Here is a 6,573-nt window from a genome sequence, read left to right as displayed (position 1 = left end):
GATGTGTGACCTGGGCAAGAGTGGAAGAGATCAGTCACTCCACAGCCTGCTTGCTGGGTGATGCTTCAGAAACAAGCTGATGGAGCAAAATCAGATCTTGCTTGTGTTTATCCTAACCCTGGTAGTGTGTTGTTGGTCTCCACTGACCCTCGGTTGCTGTCCTGAACCACTGTCTCCTAAGAGTTAAGGTATGAAATGGTAATCAGTAAGTGGATTGGCCATAAATCGAATGGTGCTGGTGGAACAGGTGGTGCTGGAGATGGCTAATGCAGAGCTGGGGAAGGAGACCTGTGAGCAGAGGAGAAGGCCGTGGGGCTGACCCTGACTGCCAGCTGCAGAGGGTCTGTTGGGCCATGCTCGCACCAAACTTCCAGTAAAACCCTCTCGGGCAGCGCGGTCCGCGAGTGTGGAGCAAGGGTTTGGCTCCACTTGCAGTGTGAGGACGGTAGAGGGAGCCAGCGAGCTGTGTAAGGCTCGGCTCTGGGCACGCTGCAGAAGCTGCTCCGCTCGGACGCTCCCTCCCCCGGTGGCAACTACTTCTGGTCTTTATCTTGAATCAGTTTCACTTTAAACAGCCTGATGATCGATACTTTCGCACTGTACAGGCATTAACTTGCTAGGGGGAGAACTAGCACTGAAATGAGATTTTTAGCAGTCAATAAAGACTAATTGTTGCTTCCTGCTTTGCTCTAATGAAGCTGTGTGTATGTAGGGAGCTTAAGCCTTTTCCTACAACTTCTTGCAATGCTCTGGTTTTGAAGTTTGTGTCTTCCCCTACTGTTAGAGTAATAACATTCAAGCCAAAGAGTGTCACCAGCTGCTCTGTGGCAGGCTGGTGCTGTCTGTGGTTTACCCTGGAGTCCTGCAAGGATGCAGAGTAGGAGCAGCCACCAGTGAGCATGGCCATGTCCAACAGCCCTGGGCAGAGAGCCTGAGCGAGAGTCAGGCTGCTCCCAGTGGCCTTGGTGCTGCTTTGGGCCGTGGTGCTCCTGTGGCACTACCAGGCACATGGAGAGGAACAGTGTTAGTCTTGATGAAGGAAACAAGCCCAACAGAGATGCAGTGAGGCATGCTCTGACTCCTTTGCCAAGAACCAGCCTAGCAGTGTCTTGCTGGGGTTGTAGGAGCTATTTGTGGCTTACTTTGCTGTTTGTGGGACCTGGCCATCAGGCATTTGAGGTTGGTGCTTTACCTACAGGGCAGTGTTTTCTACATCAAGACATAGCACAGTGAATTCAGTATTTTTTTTCAAGCTGGCACCAGCTTCTACTGAAACAAGGAAGTTCCAGTTCTGCACATACCTGCAAATATGTGTCTGGCTCAGGTTCTACTCACTTTGAGCTGATAGAAGGTGAAGAGAGTTTGATGCTGTTATTCCTAATTTTTTTTTTTTTTTCATATTGTCTTGTATTTAAGGAGCTTTTTCTGATGGCTTAGGGTTTTCCTAAGTCAGTGGAAACTGCCATGTTGCATTAATCCTTGGCTAGGGTGCTCTCCAGAAGCATGGTAACCTTGCTTTCCACTGAGATTCTGGTCCCTTCATAGCTTCTCCTTTTCTCTGCTCTTGCTGTAACGGATTGCAGGAGGACCTGCTTAAGTTTTAAGCTTGCAAAGAGCCCCACTGAAGTCAAATTTAAGTTAGGCACATGCTTAAGTGCATTGTTGGACCAGAGCCAGCACGCTCAGCCTCTGCTAGGAAAGAGACCTTTTTAGTCTTTCTTGAGCACCTTCTTTCTAGTCCTCCCTTCTTGGGGCTACGTCGTTGGTGCTTGTGCCTTTGCATTTTCCCTGCTGTCTCCCACATTTGTTGTAACAAAAAAGCAGAGAGCGGAAGATGATGTGGAAGATAAGGAGATAAGCTACACTCTCATCATTTTATATCTCTCCAGCATCTTGTCGCCTTTTTCATCTTTATCTCCTTCTCAATAAAGCCTACAAAGGGTTCTCAGAAATGTGGGTCCTGTCCTAATTTTCTGACTTTCAAGCCAGGTTGTTGGTGGCTTTGCCCTGACAAGTCTAGAAAGCCCTGTGGTACCTTGGTGGGTAATAGCAGTGGAGAAAATGTCAGTGGTCTGTCTGAAAAATCTCTTCCCCCTCTCTGTTGCTCAACATCTATTCTTTATGTTGTCTTAAGCTCTCCACTCACCCAAGAGTGTTTCAGGATAGCCAAGGCTGAAGTTTCTTTTGGAAAAACAAATCAAGCAGGAGTTTTTGAGAGAAAAGGGAAGCAAACTTTTGAGCCATCTTCCTCAGAAATTTTGAGTCTTTTTTCACTCTTCCTATTGAGCTGCTTTAAACCCTCTTGTTTGTAATTGTCCTGGTAGTGGTCTCCAGATCTCCAGAGAACAGGATTTTTGTTTGCCTGGTAGTGGAGGCTTTCTAGGGCAGATAATGTGCTTATTTGTTGGTAGTAAGTGCAGGCAGAAGGAGGAGAGCAGAGGGGAGGCTGGTGGGCTGGTGGCACCGATCCCACACACGCAGACTGGGGCAGTGTAATGTGGAGATGTAGGTTTTGTGAGCTGGCAAACAGCTGCTCTCTCTCCTCTCAAGGAGGGGGAGCAGATGCAGTCACACACCTTCAGGAGTATCCTGGAAACTGGAAGCAGTCTCTAATTCCAGCTTTTTGCAATCACTGAGGCTGGGATGCTGTGTGAGTGGGGCTGGGATGCACACCGGCTGTGCGTGTCATCCCGAAGCAGCACTTGAGAGACAGCCGTAGCAGAACAGAGATCTCAGTAAGGTATCTGCCAAACTTCCGTCCCTCCAAAGAGACCTCTTAAATCCCTGGGCTACCAGATTAGATGCTGGCCAAGGTTAGCAGCCAGATGTTTCTCAGCTGTTTGGACTGGTTTCCAGCTGAGCCCAAATGAGTGGCTATCCAACATGTAAGTATTAATATAAACATTTCAGAGGCCTTGCCTTGAGTGAGCCATTAAAAACTTCCCACGATGCTGGGAGCGCTGCTGGCTTCCTTGGAGAGCAGCAGTGTGTTGTGTATCGCGCTTGCATATCCTGAGCGGGTCAGGCGCGGGCTGCCACCTGCTCCTGCAGCGCTGGGGCCAGGCCTCCCCCTTGGTCGAGTGGCGCCAGAGCCGTGTGGTCCCTGGAATTTGATTATTTGTGTTAGCAGATAATTTAGGCCAGAAGGCTGAGAGTGTTCCCGTCCTTCCCTGGATGTCGTCATGCTTCCCAGCAAAACACAGTCCTGGGCCCTGGGTCTCTTCCCCTCCCCTCGCTCCACAAGTACCACTGAAGTGTTTTCCATGTCTTCTGGAGGGTCACTGTCCACTCGTTTTAGGCTTGGTTTTGGCTTGTGCAGGCCTGCCAGAAGGGGAGGATTTCATTAAATCCAGCATGTAGAGCCATGTTTTTAATTATTACTTGTATTAAAAAAACAGAATGAGGTTTTGATGTGTGGTTCTTCTGAACTGTGCCTAATGCCACCCAGGAGCTGTAGTCTTCGAACATGAGCGATGAGAAGTGACCCTCTCTGCTCTCCCACTGGTGTGAAACAAGACCCTTCTAATTCTCTCTGTCATTTTCATCAGGTTTTAATGCCTTGCTTCTCCAAGGCCTGGCCTGTGCTATCCCTGAACTGAGTGGGACTTTACACCAAAGCCAGGTCCTGCTGGAGCTGCAGGATGTTTATGTGCAGAGAGAGTTTGCACTGCAGGGATAGTGGCTGCAGTGGTGCAGCAGTTGACCTTGGTCCCCTCGCTTTTAAGTTGCTGTATCACAACCTCTGAAGACATCATGGCTCTGCCTGGGCTACTCCTTGGTGTGAGTCACAGCAGCACAGGGAGGGTGTGCATGGCAGGGGTGTGTGTTGTGCTCACCTGTCTTGGGGTGGCTTCAATTCCCTGAACAGGCCTTGCTCTTGATCATCTCTTCTGAGATCACTGCCAGAGCTGCTCAGAGTGAGATGCAGTGGAGGAGTTCACAGAATGTATTTGGTTGGAAGAGACCTTCAAGATCATCCAGCCCAGCCTTGGGCCCAGTTCACTTTATGGAGGCATTTTTTTTCCTTAGGAACAATTTGGAATCATAGGTGTTAAGGGCATGGGCAAAAAGAGGATGATTAACAAAAACAGTTCAGGTATTTAGGCTGGAAGAGTTGGTGTAACATGGAGCTTCATCCAGCACCTGGCAGCTTCAGTGGAGAGAGTCAATGTGCCCAAACACTTGCTGAAATATGAACCCCCAAAACAGCTTATTTATAGCTCTGGTTGAAAAACCCAAAAATATCACCATGGGAGATGTTTGCTGCATTGGGCACTGAGCAGGAGCTCCTCAAATTGAGGGCTATAATTTTGCTTACTGACAGCCAAAACACCTAAACCTGAGAAGCTCAGGGCAGCCTTGGCTTCTCGCTTGTCAAAACCCTCCCTGCTACTGCGGAGCCATGGGGGAGAAGGGCTCGTAATGAAGAGAGTTCCCCTCAGGAAGGCAGCATTCCTATCACGAGTGTGTTCCCCTTGGGAATGCAGTGTTTCCCTCAGGAAGGCAGCATTACCCCCGGAAGGCAGTGTTTCCCTCAGGAAGGCAGCATTCCCAACAGGCAGGCAGTGTTTCCCTCAGGAACATTCCCATCAGCTGCTCTCTTCAGTGCCTTGGGCTCTTGCCTGGGGAGGCACCATCCTGCCTCTCTGCCAGGATTCATGTTGCTTGCACAGTCTGTCTGTGATCCAGAAGCTGAATCCATCCTTCTGACAGCCTCATGACATTCCTACCTGGATATATAATTGCCTATAATAATAATAATAAGTTTGGGAAATCAGGCTTTTGAGCCAGCTTCTCAGAAGGTGGTGTCCGATCGGTTCCTGCACTGTGGTTTAGATTAATTATCTCTCTTTGCAAGCAATGGAATTTTGTAAGGCACAAATGTGCTGTGTAACCCATAATTTTTCAGGGTTTGGGCTGGAATGACTCTGATAAGCCCCACGTATGGCTTCTATTGTACGATCCACAGTCATGCTGCTCCTAGGTGAAATCCAAGCCCAGAGACTGCTATTTCTACCCTGGCCTTTTCATGTTGTTTTTTCCCCCCTCTCTGCTCTCACATTGCTCATGACCTGCCCATGAGCCAGCTCCTTTCTGTGCCTTGTGTTTCAGAGGGTTTACAGGCTGCCCAGAAAAGTCCTGGGCTCTGGGCATGATCCTGGGCTCTAGGTGAAGCTGCTTTAGCAGGGAGTCTGGAGGAGATGATCTCCAGATGTCCCTTCCAACCTCTACCATTCTGTGATTCTGATTCTGTGAGACATGTACAACCCCAAGCTGGGCAGTGTCATGGGGTCAGGGACATGAGGATTGTGCTGGCACTCAGCAGAGGTCTGGGTGGACAGGAGGATTTTTGCCACAAGAGGTTGTCTTGTCCTTCAGCTGGGGATACCCCATATAATTTCTTGTGCAGCAGTTCACCCCAAGCACAGACTGGACCCAGTGGTGCTCAGACTAAGGGTGAACTGCGTGAGTTCATTCAGCACTCGTGACCTGGCACCGCTCTGGGCTGTGCTGCACTGGCAGCTGTGTGGGCTCTGCCCAGCTGTGGTGGGTGCCTGCTGCTCAGCACTGCTGGCTGTGAGACACCGCACATGCACCCCTTGGAGGGAGCAGACGTGTGCTGGCACTAATCCCACTCAGAGTCCAGCAGTGGTCCAGGATCTGAGGCTGAGAGTTGGATCCATTTGTCTTTCCATTCCATGCCGCTCAGCACCCCTGGCTGGGAAAAGGATGAAGTTTGGTTGAAGAGAAAAACGAGAAGTTATTTTCCCTGTCTCTAGCACAGACAACATTCCTGCGAGGGGGAATTGTCAGCCCTGGATGCTGGAATGGGTGTTTTCAATCCTGCCATTTCCCTGTATTTCTTGCTCATTTTTTACCTGTTTGGATTTATTTTTAATGGCCCTGACACCCTTGTTTGTAACAATAAACAGCCAACGTGTGGACACAATGCAACTGTTTCAGGTTCAAGTGTTTTTAATAACCTTGCAGCAAGAAATAGACCCGAGCTGAAATCTGGAGAACCTGATGAAGACTCTCTGCTGCTGCCATGAAATACGATTTCGGAGCCTCTGCTGTGCAAACAGCCCCGGACAGCGATCACTTCACCGCCTTGACTCCCAGCCAGGCTCTTTAGACAAGACTCCCCTTTGTATCGCTCCAAACCCTGACTTCCAAGCAGTGTTTTTGTCTTCTAGACATGACCTGATTTAAGCAAAGGACAGACAAGGAGGTAGACGAAGAGTTGTTTTCATTGTTGTTATTTGCCTGTGCCTGCACAGCCCTCCTCAGTGCATGCCCCGTCCAGAGCAGGGGCTGAGTAATTCCCACCTGGGACGCTGCAGGAGGGCAAGGCAAAGGGAAAAAGTGACGATAAGCATTGTGAGGCCTCCCTCCCTTTAATTAACTAAAAGCTTATTAGCTCTTTTCAGTGGTTTAACAACTCGGAGGGCGTCGTCCTTTGCCAAGAGCAATCACCAGGCGGGTGCTGGCAGCCAAAGCAGGCTCCTTCTGCCTGCCCTTCGAGGTACGAATCCGGGGCTGGGCTGCTGGAAAAACGCTGCCATGGGTTAG

General features: G+C 49.6%; 1 long non-coding RNA gene across 1 annotated transcript; it reads left to right on the top strand.

Annotated features, from left to right (window-relative positions):
- The first annotated feature begins 1,392 nt into the window (after window positions 1-1,392).
- LOC135188429 (uncharacterized) lies at window positions 1,393-5,950 on the top strand. Its single transcript, XR_010307691.1, has 2 exons — window positions 1,393-4,503; window positions 4,543-5,950. It is a non-coding gene; the product is annotated as an uncharacterized LOC135188429 (long non-coding RNA).
- Window positions 5,951-6,573: the final 623 nt, after the last annotated feature.

This window comes from Pogoniulus pusillus, chromosome 29 (genome assembly GCF_015220805.1).
Source record: "Pogoniulus pusillus isolate bPogPus1 chromosome 29, bPogPus1.pri, whole genome shotgun sequence".
NCBI classification, from domain to species: Eukaryota; Metazoa; Chordata; class Aves; order Piciformes; family Lybiidae; genus Pogoniulus; species Pogoniulus pusillus.
The sequence above is the reverse complement of the archived record's forward strand: the minus strand, read 5'-3'. Positions and strand labels throughout refer to the sequence as shown.